At 37.9% G+C, this 27,507-nt stretch overlaps 1 protein-coding gene across 1 annotated transcript in view; it reads left to right on the top strand.

The window, feature by feature from the left end:
• LOC108710852 (phospholipid-transporting ATPase VB) overlaps window positions 1-27,507 on the top strand; it is a 663,706-nt gene that overhangs the window by 104,597 nt on the left and 531,602 nt on the right. The window contains exon 3 of the mRNA XM_018252031.2: window positions 4,235-4,297. The gene's annotated coding sequence lies outside the window, so the exon portion shown is untranslated. The remainder of the gene's footprint in view (window positions 1-4,234; window positions 4,298-27,507) is intronic.

Here is a 27,507-nt window from a genome sequence, read left to right on the forward strand (position 1 = left end):
GATTGAAATGAACTGGTAGTTCCGCTAACTAAATTATTCATATATTGCACTGCCCGGAGTCAACAACATCTAACATGACAGACTGTAATGCTTTCATACAATCCTTAGCGTTGATAAGGCATGTGAATTCTCTTAAGCATAGAAATGATGATTTATGTTTTCTTTTGTCAGTAGCACAATAGCCTGGGATAAAAAAAAAGATAACACAACCCAAAAAAAATGAATACTCTTCCATAAGCATTTCTCAAAGGGTTATTGAGGCAGACTGTAAGGTTCATTCCAATAAAAGAAAAACTGGCACTCAGAGCTCGATGCATGCGGGCAAAGCCCTGCGTGTTTATTACAATGTAACGTTACATTGTAATAAACACGCAGGGCTTTGCCCGCATGCATCGAGCTCTGAGTGGCAGTTTTTCTTTTATTACGCTGACTACAATTGGGGTTGCCGATCCCTTCTGATTGTGCACCGGGCCAACTTATGCTGGAGAGGCCAGGGTGTGCTGGTGGGTTCTGGAAATTGGACTGTAAGGTTCATTCCCCCATATCCTGTGTTCTTGATGTACTCCATGCACATATTCTCCACTCCTTTTCCTCCTGTAGCCATTCTATATCTAACTGGACAGCATGCTTACACTGTAGAATTTGTGTTTGCTATTCTTGCTGCTGAAACCCCCTCTACTAACATTATGATTAAATTAAATCATGAAACCTTTATATTTTTCCCTATCGGTTCTTATGATTTGCTAATTTACTGTGTAAAATTGTAAAGAGGACCAGCACTCCGTTTTCCAAAAACGTGAGAATTTATTGTAATATCACAGTGTCTGTGATATTACAATTAACACTGTGATATTACAATAAATTATCGAGTTTTTGGAAAACAAGGTGCTGGTCCTCTTTACAATTGTATATACCATTTTGACCAAGCACCAGGAAAAACACACACATCCACGATTGCACTAATGCATGTAATAAAAGAAATTTGAATCTACAAATTGGAGTGCAGGTCTATGTGAAGATATATATACTGCATATAATGAAGAACCAGCACCCAATTATTTGATCAAATATATAAATCCTTTATTTAACACCACATCACTTTCAGTCCGACATGTCGATCCCCCTTGGTATAATCTTGATTCTTGAGCTACACTTGCTTTCAAGCTAAACAGATGGTTATTTGAAGCTCAGGGCCTTTGAACAAGCCCAGGTGTATGGTTTCTCTCTTTTCCGAATGCAATGTGGTAGAATTCAGAGATGCTACTACTTATACCCTTAATGGGATTTTGCACTAGGCAAATCCATAATGGAAAAGGACCTTGGAGTCCTTGTAGATGATAAACTTGGCTTAGCAAGCAATGCCAGCCAGCAGCATCAAGGGCAAATAAGGTCCTGAGCTTTATTAAAAGGGGCATTGATTCACGGGAGGAAGCGGTCATTCTCTCACTTTATAGAGTACTGGTAAGGCCCTAGAATATGACGTACAGCTTTGGTCTGCAGCGCTCAAACAGGACATTATTGTATTAGAGAGGGTGCAGAGAAGGGCAACTAAGCTGGTAAAAGGTATGGAAAATCTTAGCTATGAGGAAAGACTGGCTAAATTGGGGATATTCACGCTGGAGAAGAGGTGCTTAAGAGGTGATATGATAACTATTGTGACAGGTTGTTTGGAAAACACCACTGTCTTGCAGGAAAGAACATGGAAAAGAGTACATTTAAACTGCAAGATAGGTGTTGCAGAGAGATACTCTGCTCAGGTAGGGTTAATATTCTCTCTCAGCCAGGTAATTAAGTGGCAGCTGAGAGAGCATCTACTTGACCATGTAAAAGGGGTGTGTGAGCACAGCTCAGGGCTCTCCAGGGAAGTGAGGTGCTGTGAGAGACAGAGCTGGGCAGAGGGAGCTTTGCTGACAGCAAGAGAGTTCCAGAGCTTGGAGCCTAAATCCCTTGTGGGGAAAGAAAGAGAAAAGGACTGGCAGAGGCCAGTGAGTCTGAATCCCAGGAGGGTAAGCCAGCAGGGCTGAGTGTGAAGCCCAAATACTTCAAAGTGCAAGAGGGTCCCTTGATGGTGAGGGACCAGAGGGGGGGAAAACCCTGAATGTATTTGCTGAACTGTACCCTGCATGTTCTACAGTGAAGTTGTTGAACTGTAACCTGAACGTTTTTTCTGTTGCCTTTTCGTTGGGAATGCCCAGTGCTTAATAAAGCTGTGTTTTTGTCTGAAGCCTTGGTGTCCCTGTCTCTTAGCTCAAAAATCCTACGCTACCTGCCTACCAAATGCTAATTCCCCCATAAAAGTGCATGTGCAGGCCAGTGGCATGTCACACTATGTATAAATATATAAGGGGATCAAATAATAATCTCTGGGGGTTATTTATAAACAGTGGGCAAATTTGATCCTGGGCAGTAACCCATGGCAACCAGATGATTGCTTTCAGTGCTCAGCCTGTAGTTGGCTGAAAGAAGGAAATCACTGATTGATTGCTATGGGTTACTGCCCAGGTGCAAATTTGCCCAGTGTTTATAAATGAGCCCCTCTCTGTTTTATTTACCAGTAGGTCTTTCCAGCTAACATGAGGTCCACCCATTCTGACTAGAAGAAAGGTGGTTCCGCCAAAATATTCGGAAGGGTTTTTTTTTTACAGTGAAGATGAATTCTTTCCCTGAATCAGTTGTACAGGCTGATACATTAGATAGCTTCAAGAAGGGATTAGATGGCTTTTTAGCAAGTGAGGGAATACAGGGTTATGGAAGAAAGCTGATAGTACAAGTTGATCCAGGGACTAGTCCCATTGCCATCTTGGAGTCAGGAAGGAATTTTTTCCCCCACTGAAGCAAATTGTTTTGTTGCTGTTCAACGATATCACAGGGTGTTATTTAACTTTATATGGATCACCTTAGGTGGGCATACGGGTGGGTACTCACACGCGTTTAGCTTTAATATGCGCTTATCTGCAGGGTCTGTAATTTTCCAGGCTCTATTGTGCTAATGGAGAAGTAGAGAGCAGAAATAGTGTGAAATCTTTTATTATTTATAAAACCATTTTAAACAATTGCACTCACATTTGTGTAGAATACTTATAGGCACATCAAATCCGTTCCCTTGTGTAAACTCCAACTGTTCTGCGACTAGGCTCCAACCAGCGTTGCCTCCACGTTCAGTATGGCACTTCCGGGTCTCTTGGGGATGACGCCAGGTTGCTACTTGCCTACTTGCTACGCGTTTCGTGGCATACATGACTTCATGGCCGTGGTTCTAGCGTTGCTTTTTTTTTAAAGTCATTAGCCCTGACTTTGTTTCTTTTTGTTCCAATGTATTTGGTGAAATTCTCCAAAATGTCATCATTCCTCAAATATTTTGCAAATGTCCCGGCAAAAAGGGGCATTTTAACACTAAAGGGTACATAGTTTATTGCCTTGTTAGCAGGCATGATTATATGCAATTTAATATGGATTTGCTCAGCACATCCACATATAACCTTCTGAATACAAATGTCTGTTTCAATACAGAACTTGTATTGGTAAATGAATATTACTTACTGTATAATAATAACAGGGTTCACGTCTCTTTTGAATCTGTTTTATTCAGTACATTGCTAAATTATAATTGTTTTACTTTAGTCCATATGGGACAAATGAAGTGTACAAAGCCATATTGCTGATGCAGATCTTGCTAATGGCGCTGCCCCATGGTTTTAGTGAAATGCCATGAAATGAAATGAAACAGATGTGAAAGCCTTTTAAAAGTCAAATAAACCCAGAAAAGGGACAGCCCAAGTAATGTACAAACAATCTAATTTCCTTCACGAGATTATTATTTTACATGTCCTAAACCCTTACAATATATTTATTTGTTTTAATGCTAGCCCTGATCCTCAGCAGCCATATAATGATGAAGGTCCAGGCTTCTTAATTAGACCCCTACTGCTCCATATGTTTCTGATTGTCATCAGCCCTCTGTCGCCTTAATGAACCATAATGCCGAGTGAACATTCAGTACAATTCTCTGAATGTTATGAATATTCTGCTTCTTGTAAACCATTGTCGATTATAAACACCTAACAATACAGACATGAATTCAGTTGTGTGTATAGCTTGTACTAAATTAAAATAAGGTCCTTGACTACTCCATTTAGTTTGTGCCAAATTCAATATCATGAAAACTGTAATAATCCTTGAGGGAAACATTATGCAAACAGATAATTTTTTGTTTTTTGCTGTTTCTTTCCGTTAGATGCTGGCTATGGTCAAATCAAAAGAAATACCAAGTATATCACAAGGAGTTGCTCTCATACAGGTGAGAAATAAATGTATAATCGTGTTATTCATAAAAATGTTAAAAGGATCAGATCTCCATATTTTGGCCTAAAAAGGAAAGGGAGACCGGTGGAGCTTATTTAAAATGAGTTGCAATGACAAAAACTTGATTTATTAAGAGCACTATGGCCAGGATTTATTGCCATGACATTATCAGCTATGGGTGGAGGCAATTATTCCTTTAACAATGGTGTTGTTGCATTGGTTTTACATGCAGAGCAAAACAGACAAGATGCTATAAATCATTTAACTGCCAAAAGGACTCTAGGGTGTGAACAGGCCATGCCATCAAATACAGTTCATCAAAAACCTTACAGAGAAGACTACCAATGGCTTTGCTGTTTTGCAAGGTGCTTTATATTGATGCTATGCTTGATACCTGTATGCTATACTGCCTTTAATCAATAATCTTGATTATGAGTCAGTTTGTGTGCAAATGGTTTGCTAATAATACTTAGGGATGTAGCGAACCGCCGTTTTGGTGTTCGCGAACGCCGTTCGCGAACACCGGCAAAAAATGCGAACGGTTCGCGAACCGTTCGCGAGCTTCGAACACCCGCAAAATCGTTCGATTCGAACGTTCGAAGGATTTTTCGTTCGATTCGAACGTTTGAAGGATTTTCATCGTTCGATCGAAGGATTTTCATTCGAATCGAACGGTCGAGGGATTTTAATCGTTCGAACGAATGGAAATCGTTCGAACGAATGGAAATCGTTCGAACGAATGGAAATCGTTCGAACGAATGGAAATCGTTCGAACGAATGGAAATCGTTCGATTTTAGCGGTCGAATGGTCGCGAACTCAAATTGCGAACGTTCCCAAACGTTCGCGAACATTAGGCGGACGCGAACGGTCGAAGTTCGCGCGAACAAGTTCGCAGGCGAACTGTTCGCTACATCCCTAATAATACTGCCTATTTTGTTTTGTTTCGAAAATTCACCTGCATCTGCAACAATAGCTGTACAGCATTGAAGACCTGTTTGTTGGGTTCTCTATTACAAATCGTATCCAACATGAGTGTTTCTGTTTTTAAAGGAATGAGCTGCCAAAATTAGCATTTTCTTTAGAATCCTTTGCCTGCGTTATGCTGGAATGGTTTTGGAGACATCCTTCTGTGTTTACCCATTACAAGCAGGAACCAGTGAACTATTGGAATATGAACATATTGAATATGTGCCTTTAGGCAATAGCAATCTCATATTTTGAAAAAAGTACTTGAGATAAATGTGGAAAATCATTGGTCAAAGCATCATCTGAGATTCAACAAACCTTACCTAAATAATGCATGCATTAAATATCAGTGAAAGATCTTAGCGATACATAGCACAACAGTTTTATATTTCCTGAAAGATAGACAACACAAAATGCAAATAACAAAAGATACAATTGGTGTTAATCACCAAACATTTGTAAACAACCAGCAATGTTTCCTTTTATTTCATTCATTCAACAAGGATGTTATGCACTTTACGCTGTGAAATTGATTTATTATTAACATTATTAACATGTATTTATATAGCGCCAACATATTGCGTAGCACTGTGCATCAATTAATTCAGAATCATTGTAATAAACTATTAAAACTGTTTTATAATTAATTAGTTAACTTTTTAATAACTATAATGTTCCTTATAGATAACTGTGATATCTCTAGGAACTTGTTACCCTAACTGTGTCTTGGTTGTGGTGTGTGATCATCAGAGCAATGCAAATATTAAATCAAAATTTGCAATACTGTCTATGAAATAATATAATCTAGGGTTTATTTAGCTGAGATTAACCTGAAATTGTTTACATCTTCATGTTCATATGGGTTATAAAAGCTAAGCTCAGTAGATCACTATATTACATACAGTAAGTGGGCTTAAGTTACAAGGGGAGATTAGTAGCTGCCCCCTGTATGTTGACCATACAGGATTCATGTTTTTATTTTGGCAAACAGCCTATCAAGCCATCTATGAAGCCATAATGCCTGTTAATAACAACCTACTCAATGAGTAGGACTTTGTGCTCAACATCATGGGTTTGTTATTTCTTCAGCTAAGCAGGCCAAACAGAAGCCAATCTTGATTTGTTTTATAATAAAAAGCAGAATTTATTTAGCAATTTATTTCTCATTCTGATAAAAAAAATCTGTATGCTGCCCCTAAATTACAGTAGTCATAAGGGTATAAATCAAGCTATCTTACCATAATGCAACATAGCTGTGATGAAAAAAAGAAAAAGCTATAGCAAAAACACAAAAAGAATTTCAGATTCATTAGATGTTATTATAAGGTAAATGCAAGAAAGCACACTTTGCTAAAATTTCCTTTAAAAATGAATGTTAAGTAAACTGCAGATGTGGTCAGTGAAGCACTTTCTACTTGAATTAGTTTAACTTTTCAACTTTAAGTTGGCTATGGTCTCTACACCAATGTTATACATCAGTTACAGTTATATCAGTTACAGCATCAGTTCAGCATAATTTTGCTTACGTACTTTTTTATTTGGATTTTTTTATAATCTCATGACATTGTAGTGTGAGTTTAGTCGTGGTTTCAAGAACTACTAAAACCACGAAAATGATACTGTTGATAAATAGGCCCCCACATGTAATGCAAAGATTGTTGTGTTTTGGTGATTTTCACTTTCACAAATTCCTGTCATAGGGATGAGTAAAAGCCATAGGCATTAGCAGAGTGTAAAGAGACAGACAATAATACAATTTTGGTAATAAGTATCACAATAAATTGGAACTAAAAATACACTCTGTTCTTTTAATTTTTTCCACATTTTCCTTTTTTTTACTCTAAAAATCTAATTTAAACGTATTTTTTCACTGAACACCCTTCTTCACTTTATTAATAGGACAATTTGTAAAGAGCTCCTTAACTAACTTTAAACAAACCTTTCCCATTTTTAGGCAGCAGCTGTAGAGCGGTTCATTATCAAAAGACTTCTCGGTGGACATGTAATTCGTTTTAATAACCTTTCCTGTGCTCTGTGGGACCAGGAAGTGAAACATTGAAACTTTAATTTTCTTGTTCAGTGCCAGATATAAAAAAAATCATATATATTTCTTACTTCAAATAGGTGAAAGGTATGTCCAGCAGAAGCCTTATTTGTCCAGCTTATGTTGAAAAGGGGTACATAGTGTCCCTTTAACTGCTTAAATCTGTCAAGTCTTAATGAATATATCAATTCATCAAGTGCAGGCTTATAATAGACGATTTAAAAAAAATCCTGCTCTAAACCCCAAAGAAATGAGTGAGTGATCAATACTAATATAGTAAAGTCTAACTAATCGGCATTACAGATGTAAAAGCTATGTTATGATGGCAAATTTTATACAACTTCTTGAGACCATAATCAGATTGTAAAACCCGGTTTGTCATATTTGCAATATTTTCCTGTCTTTGAATAACCAGTTATAATACTATAACAATTAAAGTACCAAGTTCTGGCAAAAAACACCAGCACTTCACTCTAGTATCCAGCCTATATGAAATAGAAATCAAATCAAGTCTTGACTCAATTTAATACAGCTTCAGTGAATAAAAATGAATTACATCCAGGAGATATATTCATGATAGAGTGTCTTCCATCTCCACAGTATCATCAGCAATTTCCTGCATCATTAAAAAGCTGAAGTTGGCACTTTATATCATTTAATAAATAAAGATTTATAACTGGTATCCCAGCCAAGGAGAGCGAGCATTTTCCCTTACACTAAAGATTGCTTTAATAGTTCTCTGTGCAGAGTGCATTGAATTTAAATATATCTGTTAAAGCAGGTTTGGGTCATTTTTTAAACAACAGTAAAACCAATCACTCAAACTCGTTGGGTCAGACAAGACATTTGTAGAAAGGTTTTGCTTTTTGGGTTACTGATTGGCATGTTGACTAGTGCCATATCTGCTATATAAGGGCTTGGAGGCTCTGCTAGGATTTTGCGGACCAAGGCCAGGCAAAGGGTCAACCCAGGCAGCAAAGTTCTTAATTGAAATAACAGGCCGAGGTCAATAACAAGAATCAGATTCAATAGCAATAGATCACACCCAGGAACTCAATAAGATGAACTTATAATTGGGCAAAGTCTGTAATGTTCTGGCATCTTAAATAAGCCAATTTGGCACCAAAACAGGCGTGATGACGCCATGACCCTGCGTGCTGAAGCTGCGAACTTTGACGCCTGATGCTGCATCCATTCTGATGTGCTGGCGTCAAGACGTTGCGCACGTTTGACACACTGGCATCAGAACGTGCCACGTGGAAGCCCTGGGCGCCGCCATCTTGCCGAAGTGGACAGAAATCAGAGTGGAGGCCGGAGCGGTGAGTATTCCTTGCATACTACAACTGAAACAAATTATGCACAATTTAAATTAAAAATTGTTAATAAAGAACTCATATGCAAGATTCCCTATTAGTGTAAAATCCCTATGCAAAAGCTTTTGTACCCTTATTTATAAAAGTGAATCCGGCAGAATTATACTAGGGGGCAGGAGCAGGTTTATTAAAATTATTTTTTCTTTCACAATTCAAGAAAAAACTGTAAAAACACAAATACATGAGTCTATTTATTGAAAACTCTCAATTTATTCAAATAAATGCAAAAATGTACATGAAAAACGACTAAATGCTGCAGAGTTTCTATAGAAGTCAATGGGAAATTATTTTTCGCAGTTAAAAGATTTTCAATCTTATATAAAATGAATGTGAGTGCAACAAGTGAGTTTTGTAGCAGTTTTTGTTTGCCACTTTTATTTTCTCTCATACTTAAATGCCTTGAAAATGTTATATTTCAATATACCTTGGAAAGTGCGTTAAATTAATTGGAATCCAGTGTAGCAAACAAGCTTGGTTGGTAAAATTACGAAATATAGTGCATCTAGCAGATCATTATTATTATGCCTCATTACATTTTCTTCCAAATGAAAGCAAAATTGTTGGAGAAGACTCAAAGCACCTACATGCCTCTCCCTGGCCATTCGTTTTGAATGGAGCGCTGTTTAACGAAGGTAAAGTGCAAAAAAAGGGCAATTGTTGCCCACTATGCAAACTGCCGGAGGTATTGTAAATAAGCCCTCTGATCTCCTTGTGAGCAAATCATCAAAAATCAGATTGTAAATGGTGTTTAGGAATAGAACTGTCAATATTTACTATAAATATATACATTGTAATTTGTGTAATTCATTCTGTGCTTCTGTTGTAGTGTTTCACAGGTGTTTACTCCCTGTTACTGTAATGTAAATATGTTCATAGGAGCCCTAATTTTGTATTCTGCTAATTCCACAAGTATTTTCAAATGCAGTTGTTCTGAAACATGAAAATACAAATTAAAATACTGTTGATTGCTTTTGTTATACACAGCCTTTAATTGGGCTTATTTATTTAGAGCTTATTGCATGTTTCCTGATTTTACTGTTTCCCTGTTTGTTCATTTAATTACATGTTTGAAAGTGAGTAATTGTTTGTTACATGAAAACACTGAAAGTGGATAGAAAAAAAGCCTGAAATTAACCATATAATATGAGTACAATGTAAATTAGGCTCTAGATGCCAATTATTGTTACACAGAACTCTGTCTATTAATAATGAAAATACACAAACATTTATAAGATAAATTAGGGCTCATGCACGTCCGGAAGTGCAGTTGTGATATCTTCAATTTCCCTCCAGACAGTTTCACATAAAACACTTTCATTAAAGGCACTTGCACCAAAATGCGCTCTTTGCAATTCCAGGGTTCTCTACACACCCAGCGCAGCATCAGTGCAGCATATTTGCACTTAAAGCATTAAAGCAATCTTCACTTGCATGCCGAACATACAAATGATGCCAGACTGCCACACAATTGCATCAAATTTGTGATAAAATGTTTGCATTTCTTCTCTTTGTGACCCAGTGGTAGCTCTAAAATCCTTGTCAAAAGGTGCAGCACACCATCACCTAAAGAATCAGACTTGCATGCCGAACGCCCGGAAATAATGCCAGACATAGTTTTTCCCAATTGTGCTTGGCTTGACACAAAATGCATGCACAGTTGTACGGTAATATTGTGTTACACTGTAGCACCTAACAAAGTTGTGATAGGCAATGACGTGCAATTGTGGGGGAAAAAACATACCGATTGGTATCATTAGGTGCCTAGGTCCTCAGAGGCAACCTCTTTGCCACTAGTGGGCACTTATTACATTATGAGGGTAATAAATAATGTTCGCATAGCGCAACAGCGTTGACAGTAATTTAAATTCACAGTAGTGGGCACTTATTACATTATGAGGTTAATAAATAATGTTTGCATAGCGCAACATCGTTGACAGTAATTTAAATTCACAGTTATTTTAATATTTTCTCCACCACCAAAGTCGTGGTGTAACTCAAACGCACAGTATTCGCAAAGATATTCACAATTTTTGTTTTTTTTTGCCATATTTAAAAAGCACTTATGGACATCCACAGTGTGACGAAAAAAAATCATAATTCTGTTTGCACATTAAATAAACCAATCTTATCCAGCTTTATAAATATAACCATGCGCAGGGCAAATATGTTAACTGTGCGAAACATTCTGCTCTGTGCAAAGTTTATAAATGAGCCCCCGTGACTGTAAAGAGTGCAGGGTTTTATTAACAAAGATTTCAACACTATGCAAAGTTTTTTTTTTTGTATTATTATTATAGGCTGTAGGAGATAAAATAACCAGCTGTGAAAATATCAGGAAGCTGCTGAGGCTGTCAGCTGTTGAAGTATGGTGATGGTGATAAGAGCTATCTATAGATATGGTTGTACTGTAAGTGAATTGTGAGACCTGAATTATAGAAGGAAAGAGATTTACTGTAGTACCAGCACAGAGATTGTGTGTGTGAATCAATGATCACTAATCTATTGAACTGTTTGGATCATATGTTTCTTTCTAAAAGATTTAAGCATTAAAAAATACTGCTTATGTTTTAAAAATGATATTTATGCACAAAAACTTTACAACATTTCGTTGTCAATGATTTTAATGTACAAGTATATCCGTATTTGTGAACATAATATTGTAGAAATAGTACATTATCATGTTCTCTTTCTGTACTGGATATGAAAGTTATGTAAATTCCCCTACTGTGCAGAAAGTCCCATGGGGTAACTTGTGCCCCATTGGAAGAAGGCATTCCCATTGGTCCAGATGCACCCATCAAGCATAGGGATTACAATGGAAAGAGACTCGGATTAGTGTTCGTATACCTAGAATGCATCCATTGAGGGATCCACTACACTGAAATGTTATACTTAACATTTGGTTAGACTAGAGGTGAGAATACATCTTTCCAGGATTCTTTGTTCTACCCTATCTGGGTGTGTCAGTACATTACTCCCTAGTAAGTAGAGGGGAGTCAGTGCAGGATCTAGTGGTGAGCCACCTCCTGTTATGTCTCTCTAGGAGAGACAGTTAGTATCAGGGCTATTTAGCTGAGTAGCTTGACAGCTCCACCAAGGAGTGTGAAAGGCGCTATGTCCCCAGTGGTAATGTTGCCTAAGGAACCAGTGTTCAGGTTCTAGGGGCTACATAGTTCCTCATCTGGGTTCAACTCCTGGCTTCCCACGAGAAAGAAAGAGAACCCTGGGTGGACTGAATAATATTCCTTTTTATATGTTCTATAGAAGGGAATGCTCTGCTTATTTTGGTTCATAAGTATATACTGACTAGTGATGAGTGAACCATTTTGCCATGTACAAATTCACTGTAAACTTCTGCGTTTTGCTGGTGGTGAATATTTTTGCAAAACTGTGTAAAGAATTCGCCCTACAGCCCATTTCATTTTGCGTGACAAAACAAAAATGACGCACAACAAAAAAAAGATGCGTGTGACAAACAAATTCATAATTTTATCCTTCCCTTCTCCTTCCACATCAACCAAGGGATCTGAGCTGTCCCACTGTCTATATAAGGACATACACATAAATAAATAGTTTATTCATTTTATTGTGGGAATTAAAAGCACCCAGATATGATCTGTTGATGGTCATATTTATTATTACAAAAAAGGAGGGTTGTAGGTGCACTCCTAAGGCCATATAAAAACATATTTATAACATATTTATTATTAGTTGTGCCTGTGTTTGTAAGCAACATAATGCAGTAGTAGATACCATTACCAGTAGACCAGTTGAGGTAATGTCAAAAACCACAGACATGCTTTTAAAAAATTGGCAACATGGGAGCCTTTTCTTCTGTTGAAAAAACAGTTGTAGCCTAGTGGATAGGAGGTCCTCTAACTATATAGGGCATATGTGTAGAAGTATACTGAGTGAAAATGCATGTGATTTTGCCCTGCCAAAGCAGAAACAATGAGCCACCACAAAAATGCGCAACAAAATATGCGTGACAAAACAGTTTTGTGAATTTTTCAGCAGTTTTGCAAATTTTTTGGAGACGCAAAACGGGACAGATTTGCTCATCACTAATACTGATTATTCAGTGACTATGGCCACCACTTTTGAAAATGCATGTATATGCTCATCCCTATTCCAAAATAAAATTTGCATTCATCCTCCGTAACTGTATTTCAATGAGCGCCTGCAATAAGTGTGGTATTACTATTCTTGTTTTTGTTGAAATGCTGGCTCAATATCTTTGTACCTAAAAGCACTTCTGCCTCTTAAAACATCATGCCTACCACCATTTTGGAAATAGAAGGAGCGACAAAAAGATTGTTGTGGCCACGCCCCCTAATTACCACATTCATTTTACAAAATGTGGCAGATTATGAAAGTTTGAACACATTTCTGTGGTTTTTATGTGTTATTGTCCTTAAAGCTGCAAGTCACAGTTTCCCCAAGAAACCTACTTATCTTAAACTGTTAAAATTGTTTCTTTGCTTTGCTTAAATTGTTACAAAAGTATCTAAGTGCACCTGCATGTATTCTGGGCTCTCTGCCAAAAGCCAATTAAGTTAGAAACTTTTTCTGGCTGTTCAGTGCACGAGATCAAAGAGAAAGTCGGGACATTTCAGTAACAATCTGGTTAGTGCGAGTTAAGCTGTCAAAATCTGGACTATCCGTGAAAAATTGGATATTTGGGAGGTATGCAATATTAACTCTTTCACTGCAAATTTGCTTGTCTAAAATTTTATATAACACACTCTATAAACACTATAAACCAATAAATAGTTTCTAGAAGTGATTAAGTCTAAAGCAACTGGACTTTTGGATTAATCTTACAAATGTTTCACCATTCACCCAAGCAGTTCATTTGTCACTAAAGCAGTATATCCTCATGCAATCCTATTTGCTCCTATTAGTAGTGTTGCCACCCGGCCGGTATTTTACCTGGCCTAGCCGGTAAAACACCAGCCAAGTCTGGGGCCGGTAAATTTGTAATACACCTAAAAAAGCCTGTGGCCTGCCCCCAGTGGCCCTTTTAGGAAATGTTTGTTAATTTTTTTTACTATGCAGCAGAGGGGACATTAGAGGGCGCTCTCTGTAGCAGGCCAGATACTATGCCTTAGGGATGATACAGCCGTGTGGAGCAGAGCTGGCAACTTCTCCTCTTGTTATATGGTAATAAGCTTTGTTCTTATTGGTTCAGGAATGTGACTGACAGTATTGTTTCACAGAATGGACTTTTATCTGTTTTGTGAAACTGAGCTTTCATTTTGTTGAAAGAATGAATCCTGTACTATAAAATCTTGCTTTCTGTCACAAACATCTATTTTGTTATTAAAATCTCGCTTGGCATGCACTAGTTACACTATTATATATTATGTCCAAGTTTTTTTTACATAATTCATATTGTAAGTAACTTTGCACATAAGTAAGTTTGTTACATGGAGGTTATACATTTGTGCGACAGATTGCTTGTTAAACTGTACAGAATGGAGTTTGTAATATAATGACATCCTTTTTTTTACATAGTTACATAGTTACATTGGGTTGAAAAAAGACAAAGGGGCAAATTCACTAAGCCGCACTTCGCCAGGCGAATTTTCGCCAGCGTTCCGCAAATTCACTAAAATGCGAAGTTGCGCACAGGGGTAGCGTAAGTTTGCGAAGTTGCGCTAGCGTTGTTTCGCTATATAAAGCGAAGTTGCGCTAGCGAAGGCTAATTTGCATACGGCGCGAAATTCAAATTTCAATGGAGGAACACGTATCTGCACTACAAATGCCTAGAAAACCTTCAAATCAGCCAATAAAAATTTTATTTTGCCCTACACATGTGCCCACTGTCTAGGTAAGTTGCCATGAGTCAGGAAATGTAGGGGGGAGGAAGGGGAGCCCCAAAAAATGTTCGATCTTTTTCAGCCTATCACCCGTCATGTAGAAAACACGCCAGCGTTTTTTGGGACTTAGAAAAAATGTTGACTTTTTTTGAAACAATCCCTATCTACTCTATTGCGCTTTGCCAGGTCTGAGGTGGCGAAGGAAGTCTAGCGTAAAAGGTAGTGTTCGCTACACTGCGCAAGTTAGTGAATTTGCGTAGTTTTGTCGCTAGCGAAAATTCGCATGGCGTAAGGTTGCGAAGTAACACTAGCGAAACTACGCCAGCGTTCGTTAGTGAATTTGCGCAGTAGCGAAAATGCCGAACGCTAGCGTTCGGCGCTTCGCGCCTAAGTGAATTTGCCCCAAAGTCCATCAAGTTCAACCCCTCCAAATGAAAACCCAGCATCCACACACACACACCCCTACCTACTTTCACATAAATTATATAAACCCATATCTATACTAACACAAACCAGATTTTGTTCTCATTCTTTAATAGAAATAAGTATTTTATATATTTTGTTTATCTGTGTATATGGTCACAAATACTTATATACCATGAGAGACATTCATTCTCTGTGTTAGGAATAATTTTGTATACAGAATGTATTTGAGACAAACAGCACTCCATAGCGTTTCCCAGCCAAAATCCGCTGAGTCTACATGCACCCAAAAGTGTGCAGGCAGACCAGAAATGGAAGTGCAGCAGGGCAACGGATTCTCGCATGTGGAGAAACGCAGGCAGAGATACACCATTGTCTGGCCCTAGCCTTCAGCTGGCCATAGACGCAAAGATCCGATCGTACAAATCGGGGATTCGTACAATTTTCGGACCGTGTGTGGAGAGTCCCAACATTTTCGTCCGGCAGAGATCGGTAGTTTGGACGATCGGACAGGTTGTTGGCTACCGATAATATCTCTGCATGTATTGCCGATCGTACGATTTTCAGTGGGAGACTGTCACTAACATAGATATTGTACGATTGCTGTCAGGGGCAGAACATTAGCTGATCTGTTCTTTAACTACTTTATTTGATCTGAATGGTAAGATTCTGATCTGAATGGTTAGTGGCAGGTCGGGAGATGGGGAAGTCCGATCTTACGATGATTCATAGGATCGGATCTTTGCATCTATGTTCAGCTTTAGAGGGAACAATTTGAGGGTCTCCTGTTGTTAAGAAAACCATATACAAACAAGCTAGATTTTGATGCCAATTCGGTGAAAACGCCTCATTTATAGATATTATAGAGCCTTCAGCAAGGTCATACATTTTGGATTTTATCCCTGTTATTATTCGGTTTTTCAGTGATGTACACTTTGTTGTTTGGTCTCTAAATAATTGCACCCTATCAAGTACTGTATATTGTGCATCTTGTTCCAGACATGCATGCACTTAAAAGATTTTGAAGTGTGTTGATCCTTGTGTTTTCCTTTGAAGTATCTTGTCTAGATGATGGATTTAGCACTTTTAGGTAAGATGGAGAAAACCAATCAAAGTGACACTAAAACAATTCACCCTTAATCTGTGTGGCTTACTGCTTGCGTTGTGAAGTTGCAAACTCTAATTTATTATTTTAATTCTGTTGAAAGAATGCTGACAGATGATACTAAGAGATGACAGCATACAAAGTGTAAACTTGTTTATTTTATGTATCTATTGAACTGTGATTCCCACACTTTGCTCACACATTTACATCAGTGAGCAAATGCAATTTCAAGCAAATTTTCAGTTTTTTCCCACAATGCAGTGGGTTTCCTCCCCAGAATGAAAACATCTTTGCAGTTGGTAAAAATGCAAGGCACCTACTTTAATTCACCAAAATTAGCATAACTTTGCATGCATTTCACCGCAAGTTAAGCATAATTGCCTGACATTGTATCCAGGGGTTCAGCATGCGGGTGATGTCTGTGCCCAATTCTTTGAATACAAGTATGCTGTGCCTTTTGCTGGACACAAAGGAAATCCTGGACCGCCTAGTCAGGAGGTGGCAGTAGCTCCATAATCCTATAGACTCCATTTTATCCAAATAATTTGGATCCTCATGCCTTAAGTCTACTAGAAAATCATGTAAACATTAAATAAACCCAATAGGCTGGTTTTTCTTCCAGTAAGGATTAATTATATCTTAGTTTGGATCAAATACAAGTTACTGTTTTATTAGTACAGAGAAAAAGGAAATCATTTTTTAAAATGTTCTGATTATTTGAATAGAATGGAGTCTATGGGGCAAATTCACTAAGATTCGTAGTTGCGCCAGCATCCGATTCGCAGCGCTTCGCCAGGCGTATTTTCGCCAGCGCTACGCAAATTCACTAAAATCCGAAGTTGCGCTCAGGGGAATTGTAAGGTTGCGAAGTTGCGCTAGCGTTAATTCGCCAAGCAAAGTTACGCTAGCGATGCTTAATTTGCATACGGCGCCAAATTTAAGTTACAATAGAGGTATATGTAGCAGCACTACACAAGCCTGGGAAACCTTCAAAACAGCAAATAAAATTTTTATTTTGCCCTACACATGTGCCCACTGTATAGTTAAGGTGCCATGAGTTAGGAAATGTAGGGGGGAAGGAGGGTAGCCCCAAAAAAAATTTCGATCTTTTTCAGCCTATCACCCATAAAAAAAGAAAAAATGCCAGCGTTTTTTGGGACTTAGAAACATTTTTAACTTTTTTTTGAAGCAATCCCTATCTACTCTATTGCACTTCGCCTGGTCTGAGGTGGCGAAGGAAGTCTGGCATAAAAGGTAGCATTAAGAATAATTTGCGCGTCAGTGAATTTGCGTATTTACGTCCATTGCGCAAATTCGCCAGGCGTATGGGTGCGAAGTAACACTAGCGAATTTATGCCAGCGTCCGTTAGTGAATCGGCGAATTAACGAAAATGCGATAGACTAGCGCATTCACGCTAGCGTTAGGCGCTTTGTCATTTAGTGAATTTGCCCCATGGGAGATGACTTTCCTGTAATTCGGAGCTCCTGTAATAACGGGTTTCCAGATTAAGGATCCCATATTTTAGCACAGGCATTTAATTTGTTGGATATCCAAAATTGCGTGACAGAGGTTATGGATGTATAAGGTTGTGGTCCATCCATACATTTAAACAAACATACAATATTTGTAGGTATAAGGCTTTACATACAGCCCTATAAAATGTTTTTCTGATGTATAGTTGAGTATGTAGTTTTGCAGTAGTTTTTAAATGTTCAGTGCATACAATGTTCGGTTTAAGGAAAGTTAAAAGGAATACAAGAAGTTATTAGTTACCATTCTCATTGAAATAGCCAGGAGAAATGATTTAAATTCAATCCCAAACTAACCTGAAGCTTTTACGTGCCACTTGAGCAGGGTATGGAAATATAATCATGTTCTGTACCTCTCAAGATTAAATCTCTCTTTAAATTTCACACATTATACTGTGGAAGATCATTATTTCCAATTACCGTCCGAAATTCTCAAGCATGTCGTATAATATTTGTATCTCTTCATTATGAGAAATTATCGTTTATATACTAGAAGTCTGCAGGTGTTTAACGAGGGAGAGGCAAGTTTCGCTGAAAACCCATTTCTTCACACTGACATGTCTCTTTATTAAGGGATGGATATACGTAGTAGAACATTCCTCTATACACAATAGATGCCAAGTCAATGGTGAACTCATAATATACTTATTAAAAACACAAATGCTTAAAAAACTCTCAAAGGAGATGATTAAATAAGACTGGGCAACTATGCTTCAGTACAGTGACCCATAATGCCATAACGCCATATTTGTGAGTCACAGATGGCAGTTAGGAGCTTGGAGGAGGGGCTACATGACCCTGCTCAAGGGCAGTGCCCATTATGTAGTTTAGAGGTAGGGAGGGGTTAGCATGGGAGGACTTTGCCTCCATTTAGTGTTAGGTGAGGAGGTACATGCCATATTTTAAGGCTGGTGTGCAGAAAACAAGATCCCCACCTGCCCTCTTATCTTATCTTTTTTTGTTTTAATAGTTGCCACTCATTTTTTGGTAATTAGCTAGTGGAGAGGGATGATTTATCTGGTTTTCTCTCTTCACAGCTCATGGTGGGCCCTTGTCAGTCTGGGTGTTATTTGGAGGCAGAGAAGGTATGTGTTTAATGGAACAGTCAAACCAAAAAATTTGTGTTTTAAAGGAGAAGGAAAGCTACCAAAACAGTTTATTGCCAATAGATCAGCCACAATTGTGCAAGCTATAACACTATTTATTCTGCAAAATGCTTTACCATACCTGAATAAACAGCTCTAGAAGCTCTCTCTGTTTGTTTAAGATATCAGCTGCCATATTAGATTGATGTGACATCACTTCCTGCCTGAGTCTCTCCCTGCTCACTTATAGCTCTGGGATCAGATTACAGCAGGGAGGGGAGGAGAGAGGGGGAGAGGAGCAAACTGAGCATGCTCAAGCCCAAGCCCTGGAAGTTTAAACTGAAAACAGGAAGTCATATAGAGAAGTTTACACAATAGAGGGAAATGAATACTGTGTTTCTTTTGACAAGACTGAGAGCAGCATTACTTTGAGGGTTTACTGGTGTATTCATATAGACCTAGGATGCACTGTATTAGCTGGTGTTTGTTTTGCACTATTAATAACAAATAAAGCTGTGGCCAGTATAATTCCAATGATGAGCGTGTCACATATCCATTGCTAGTCAGGTGATGGTGTGGTGTGTGATACATAGGTCATGCTTACATTATTCTACCTATAGCATACCTATACCATGTCTTATGTCTGCTAAAAATCATTTAATCTTTAATTGAACCCAATAAGATAGTTTTGTCTCCAATATGGATTCATGCAGCTTAGGTACTGTTTTATCATTATAGAGAAAAAGAAAATCATTTTATTTGCTTAAAATGGACTCCATAAGAGATGGCCTTTCCATTCAGGGCTTTCTGGATAAGGGATCTCATACCTGCACTGTGTATCTCTCACATGCATGCTTGCTAGGAGTATAGTACCATTTTGAAGGCAGGTGTGTGCTGTAGTTTCCACTGAATACCTGATAAACTTAATAATGCAGAATGCGGTATAGATTGCAGTGGATTTGTAAGGAGGTGAAATATATTTAATATTTCAGTGTACATGTATGGGATCCGTTATCCAGAAATCAGTTATCTAGAATGCTCTGATTTATCGAAAACCCCTCTCACAAACTCCATTTTCTCCAAATAATACATTTTTAAAGTGGTTTCCTTTTTCTCTGTAATAATAAAATTGCACCTTATACTTAATCCTAACTAAGATATAATGAATCCTTATTGGAAGCAAAACCAGCCAATTGGGTTTATTTAATGTTTACATGATTTTCCACTAGACTTAAAGTATAAAGATCCAGATTATAGAAAGATACCTTATCTGGAAACCCCAGATTCCAAGCATTAAGGATAACAGGTCCCATACCTGTAAATAGTTGGGCAACTTTCAGGTCAGGACTTGGCCTGTAGGGAAATTTCCCCTGCAGGAGCTTCAAAAAGGAAGTGCACAAACAGGCACTTTCTCTTTTGGCCTAAGGAGAACTGATGGCAGCACACACCACTGGGCCAGTCTCAAGGAAAAGGGGGCTACACTTGGCTAGGGTGAATAGAAGGTTAGGATCACCTCATACAGCGCCGGATTTAGTGGGCAGGTGCCCCGAGGCCACACGGTCCTGGCGCCTGCCCACTTATCCCCCTCCGATGTGAGCGTGCATGTGCGCTGGAGCGCTGCCAGAGGGGGCTGGACGGCATGCCGTCCCTAATATTCTGCCACCCTAAAGCTGGCCATAGATGCAAAGATCCGATCATGTGAATCCTCGATTCGTACGATTTTCTGACCGTGTGTGGGGAGTCCCGACATTTTTCGTCCCATCGAGATCGATCATTCAGTCGATTGGCCAGGTTAAAATATTTCTTTCGGCTGCCGATAGTATCTCTGCATGTATTGCCGATCGGACGATTTTCAGTGGGAGACTGTCACCAGCTTTTGTCGGACATAAACTTTCGTATGATTGCTGTCAGGGGCAGAACATCGGCTGATCTGTTCTTTTACTACTTTATTTAAACTGAAGGTTGGTGGCAGGTCGAGAGATGGGAAAGTCAGATCGTTCGAGGATTCGAACAATCGGATCTTTGTGTCTATGGCCATCTTAAGCCCGGGCCTTAGTGGCCTCGCCACAAATCCGGGCCTGACCTCAGAGGAGGTAGTTATTGAGATTAGGACCCTGGGCAAAGGTAAGAGCATTCCTGCTAGTGTTCTTCCATACGACAGGAGTACTGGAGGCTTCTGAAAGGATTTGGTGTGTTTTGGTGATTTGTACCTGAAGATATACTGAAGTCAGATAAGTTGTGCCTTAATACATTGATATATTTTTACTTTGCCATACCTTATGTTGGATACCAGTCTGCCTGGTTGATCATATTGAAGTGTGAGAAATCCAATGTACATGGTAAAGGTCTTCCTTGTTACCCTTTGTCTATGTGCTTTATTCATGATCAAGCACAGGTCTTTGGGCTTCATTCTGGACAGGGTGCAAAGTGTATCTATCCCTGCACTAAACAAAGCCCAAATAACAATCCATTTTTTTTAGACTTTGAGTTTCATTTCTAAGACATGAGATATGTTTTTCTCACCTGTTTTAATCTGGAACAAATTTACTTTTCTGAAGTTTATTGTTTATTTTGTTCACCATGAGTTTCTAGACCTGAACATACTGTACCCCATGTTTAAACTATAGTAACTATACTGTATGTCTGCAACAAAATATATATATAAAAAAAAAACGTCAAAATAAAGATGAAATATAGCTCACAAATATAGCTGTATTCAGAGAACATCATCCTTTGTCAGAATAAGATCATGAACCCTTCGTTTACTGAATACTGCAGAGTGGCACAAAGTGAGATATACTCAGAAATAGCATTAGACAGATTAAGGTTTTGAAAACTGTGTGCTTTTTTTTTTTTAATAACAAAAGTCGCCCAATTTCCTTGTCAAAGACCTCATGGGCAATTCCCCACTGCTGAAAATAATTCAGACGTGACACTTAAAGATCAGACCTTGGAAGTCCTTGTAATGTTTCACAATTGTCATGTCGTCTCCTGCTAGCAGTACTGAGCGCTGGGGCATATGACGCTTTTAAAAACCCAGAGGAAAGGACCAGGGCAGAGAAATATGAAACTAAAGCAAGAAAAATAGATTAGGAAAATTCATATTGAAATATCAGCAAAGTTCTATATTTGTATCTATAATAAAATACTTAATAAAGTAAGTACTGAATCAGAACTATGAAGGCATCAACACCAAACTATTGAAGAACATATGGTTGCCAGTTTTAAAACGGACAGTTTTTTAGGGTCATGTCCAGTTTAAAACATTATGCCCGTTTTTTGGTTTTTAACATTTTTTAAAAAACGGGCACAATTTTATAATCTGTGCAGGCCTGACGTCCTAGCCACGCCCCAACATCGTTAGACACGCCCCTAACATCACCAGACATGCAATCTCATTTCACTGCATGGCAAGCCGTGGGTCTCGCGTGGCAGGATCCAGTGTGTTTTCTCCTGGTGTCCTACCAACCCAGTCCTATGTTGTTTGTGAATAAAAAAGGTAGAGGAGAAGATAGTTCAAAATACATTGGAGTCAATGGGTGTTTTTCTTGCGGCAAGTTTTTCCAAACAAAATAATTGTTACTGACTAAAAGTTTTCTTTTCAAAATAATAATCTGCAATAAAAGTTACAGTAATAGGTCACATTGATCGTTTTTCAAGTAATTTTTACTAGTGATGGGCGAATTTATTTTGTATATTTTTAATTTTTGTTTTGTCGCTGTGGAATTTTTTATTTTTTTTGATGCAAGCTACAGTTCCGATGCCAGCTACAATTTTGACACCAGTGACAATTAATAGGTGCCCATTGACTTTTATGCATGTCGGAATTGTCCCCGCCATCGTCGGCGTCAAAAAATATTTTGTTTTGTGAATTTTTCGCCATTTCGCAGGAAATTCAAAATTTTTCTGCAAAGCAAAACGGGAGAAATTCGCCAATCACTAATTATTACTTGAAGTTCCTAAACCTGACTGTTTTGCCAACCTGACTGTCCCATCTTAGTATGTCAGTTAGGGGGTTATTTACTAAGCCCTGAATGCAAAAATCACAAAAAATTTGTGATTTTTTTTTTAAATCAGGCTTTTAAAAAATCACCAATTTGTCGGAGTTTATTAAACCCCAAGGCTGGAAAACTCAGAATTTGTAATCCCAGCATCTCAGACCTGTCGATTTTGCATTTACTGTATGTCAATGGGAGAAGTCCCAATGATTTTATTGATGTGTGCTGGATCTCGTGCCATACCCCAAAGTTTTCAGAGGTTTCGGCTGAAAACTCAGAAAAAATCATGAAAATCGGGTGAAACCTCTGAAAAAATCGAGTTTTTACCGCAAAGCAAATTTTCTGGAACAATGTAATAATAAATAAGCGTTAAAAACCCGAGCGGCTTAGATCGGAGTTTGTAGAACACAATATTGAGATAAATTCGGACCTTCATAATAACCCCCTTAGAGTTTCTAATGCTAACCGACTACTGTTGCACAAATATGGCCCGCATCAGTCAGGTAATGTAAAAACATCAGGCAAATACTTTTATGGCAAAATTATAAATAGCATTCAAAGATTATGTTATGATGGATATAAAAAATGTTATTGTCTAGTGTCAGTATCTCTTTAAGTTCAAAAGGGCGTTATGTCTCGGTGGAATTCCCCAGACAATCAATGCCTGGTAAAATATTTTTCTCCTCACTACTGGTGGTTGTATGGCAATGATGAAGTGTAAAGATGACTACTGATCTCTTTTGGGGGTGAAGAAAGGAAGTAGACAAATGGCAGAATAGCAACTGATTGCAAATGAAGGGTGCCCCAGAAGACCTAGTGTTGGTGTTTGTTTGCCACAGATGATATTTAAAAGCCCCCAAAAGAATGTGTCCTAATAAAAAAAACATAATTCTAACTATCCAATATATATTTAATCAAACATGTCAGTGCTGTTAAGGGTTAAGGGCACACCTGGCGATTCGGGGAGATTTAGTGGCCTGGTGACTAATCGCCTCTTCTTTGGGGCGACTAATCTCCCTGAACGGCTTCCCCTGTCTTCTGCCGGATATAATGAAAAATCGCCTGCGGCATGGCACACGCGGCACTTCGTATTCCAAAGTCACCCGAAATTTCCTCGTGAGGCAATACATATACAGGTATGGGACCTGTTATCCAGAATGCTCAGAACCTGGGGTTTTCTGGATAATGTATATACCGTCTACTAGAAAATCATGTAAACATTAAATAAACCCAATAGGCTGGTTTTGCCTCCAGTAAGGCTTAATCATGTCTTAGTTTGGCTCAAGTACAAGGTACTGTTTTATAATTACAGAGAGAAATATTTTTTAAAAGAATTTCTGAGCTTTCTAGATAACAGATCCCACACCTGTACAAATAACTTAAAAAGTGTATATTGCAAACTTGTTTAGTGACCCCTAGGGTTAAATGTGTCCCTAGTTTAAAGATTTGCATATCCCCTGATATTGGCCAGGAGGCGCTGTGACCACATCCTGCCTCACACTAGTATAGTGCTGGAAGGGAGTGGCAACTTCCTCTTGGCTTTCCACCTGAGGTGCAGAGTGGATGTCTGGGCATGGGTCCAGTAAAGTTGGGGACCAGGCAACCCCATGAATAAGTTTAGCCAGTGGCGTAATGACCGGGGGAGCAGGTGGGGCGATTGGGCCAGGGCCCGCACCCCCTCAGGGCCCCCCGGCAGCTTGTGTGCCACTGAGTTCTTCGGCCGCTTACGGGCTTACGGAGGGGGGCGGGGCCCAGCTGCACGTCCTGCGCCAGGGTCCGCCCCCCTCTAGTTACGTTACTGGGTTTAGCTATAGTAAGGCAGACTGGTAATAGTCTCTCTAGGAGAGAAAGGTAGATAGATAAGAGAGAAAGAGCAGTTGAAACTCCAACAAGGATTTGCAGCAGGGAGTAGCTTCCCAGAGGCTCTGTGTGAATGCCTCTAATGCAGGGACCTCAGTGAAGAGGGACTGTAGGGTAGAGGCTGCTTCCTGACAACTCCCTGGAAGGAATGGTTGCACTGATGTACTGCAAATGCCTATTCAGCTGAATTACCTATTACCTAAAGCTCTGAATTAGTTATATGTGCCTCTCCATATGCTTTTTCTATCTATAAGCTCTTTGTGAGTCTATCAGTTTCTATCAGTGAGCTGTAAAGTATGTGTCATGTGCTAAAACCTCATCTCCTAAACCTGCGGTCATTGCATCTGACAATAAACCGTTTGTTTGTTTGCACCAAAGAACCTCCTGGTACAGTAGCTTGTGTGGGTTGTAGTTCTACTACACCTTAAAGGGAGAGCTTCCTCTTAGCGAAGGCCCTGACCCTGTGTGTAAGTCGCAGTGTAACCCGCGCTTATACCGTTAGCTGGACACTTTAACTAATTGTGGTCAAGATTGCCCAAATAGGTGCTACACTTACTTAGAAATATGTTTTATTTTATTAGTCAAATGTTCATTTTGGGGTTGACTTGCGCTATAAATATGTGTTTTGACATATTTTTTTAGCCTGCAGTGAATTTTCTTATAGAGCAGTAATAATATAAATATATACAGTGTATATATGCTATCCAAAATCAATTTGCTATAATTTATTGTAGATAAACATACTAAATATATATATATATATATATATATATATATATATATATATATATATATATATATATATATATATATATATATATATATATATATATATATATATATATATATATATATATATATATAAAATAACTGCATTAGATACAGCATACAGTGGAAATAAAATATCTAAGGCTATAAAAAACCCATTTGAATTCATACAAATCCTGTTTTATTCATTCCATGCAATGTTACATTTTTAAATGTACTACAGCATTTCTACTTGACAAACCAATAACACATTATGCCTAAAGCTTCCATAAAGTGTTTGATGTTAACTAGAAAAAATGGTAATTTTTTTTTTTTTCAATTCACTGGGTCAGCTTCACCTTGAAGCCGCCACAGAGGAAATATTTTCAGGTCCCACTGCTGCAGGTCAGTTGTCTTCCTAGTATATTGGTGTAGAAGTAGAAGTATTTAGTATTCTGTAAAATCTGCAACAAGTCGTGCAATGCATTAAATGGTGATATTGCTGCAGAAGTGTCCTTTTTTGAAGCTAAGATTAGGGAAGTACTGCGTTTACTGGGAGAGAGCCCCATTAAGGATAGATAGATAGATAGATAGATAGATAGATAGATAGATAGATAGATATTGATAGATATTGATAGATATTGATAGATATTGATAGATAGATAGATATTGATAGATAGATAGATATTGATAGATAGATATTGATAGATAGATATTGATAGATAGATAGATATTGATAGATAGATATTGATAGATAGATAGATATTGATAGATAGATATTGATAGATAGATATTGATAGATAGATATTGATAGATAGATAGATATTGATAGATAGATATTGATAGATAGATAGTGATAGATAGTGATAGATAGATAGTGATAGATAGATAGTGATAGATATTGATAGATAGTGATAGATATTGATAGATAGATATTGATAGATATTGATAGATATTGATAGATAGATAGATAGATAGATATTGATAGATAGATAGATAGATAGATGATAGATAGTGATTGATAATGATAGATAGATAGTGATAGATATTGATAGATAGATAGATAGTGATAGATATTGATAGATAGATATTGATAGATAGATAGTGATAATGATAGATAGATAGATAGATAGATAGTGATAGATATTGATAAATAGTGATAGATATTGATAGATAGATATTGATAGATAGATAGATAGATAGATAGTGATAGATAGACAGTGATAGATATTGATAGATAGATAGATATATATTGATAGATAGATAGATATTGATAGATAGATATAGATAGATATTGATAGATAGATATTGATAGATATTGATAGGTAGATATTGATAGATAGATAATGATAGAAATTGATATATAGCTTTGTAGAACATTTAGCATGCTGTAAAATAATGTAATTTAATAAAGAGGACATTATGTTTTGCAATCTTGCCCATGGACTACTTTTAATTCCCTCATATACTTATCTGCCCAAATGTAAACAAGACTCCCCGATGTAACCTATCACACTGACTTCCCCAGAGATAAGAATATGATCTGACTTAGATCGTCAGTTCAGTACAGCCCTTATTGACCCATGGGCTAGTTCCTACAGCAGTGAAAGCTGCCAATGTTTATTAGTTGAAATTCCCAGTAAGTAAAAAAAAAAAATAGTATTATTTTGTTTATTGTTTCAATAATCTTTTATTAATCTTAAATTATGGTAATCAAAAATGCATAAAGACCCCTTTTCCCCAGGAACCCAAGGAAACACCTGCAAAACCCCAGAGCCTGAGCACTGAATAATAGGTCCCATACCTGGTTTGGGATCCATTGTCCAGAAAGTTCCAAATTACTGAATGGCCATCTCCCATAGACTCCATTTTGTTCAAATAATCTCTGCAATTATTAAACAGTACTTTGTACTTTATCCAAACTAAGAGTTATTGGAAGCAAAATCAGCCTTTTGGGTTTATTTAATGTTTACATGATTTTCTAGTAAACTCACGGTATGAAATTACAGAAAGAAAATTATTATCTATCATAACATTGTCTTTGAATGCTAATGCTAATTTGTGCAGCAGTAGTCCATTAGCATTAGAAACTGTAACTGACAGGTACGAGACAGCGATATTTATAGAATATAATTAATCCTAACGCCTTATTCACTAACATCTTTTAAGCAATAAAAGCATAAAATAGTGCAATAATTACTGTGAAATTTAACACCTCCCAGGAGTAGGCATTACTAAATAACATCAAATG

Source organism: Xenopus laevis, chromosome 3L (assembly GCF_017654675.1).
Source record: "Xenopus laevis strain J_2021 chromosome 3L, Xenopus_laevis_v10.1, whole genome shotgun sequence".
Taxonomy (NCBI): Eukaryota; Metazoa; Chordata; class Amphibia; order Anura; family Pipidae; genus Xenopus; species Xenopus laevis.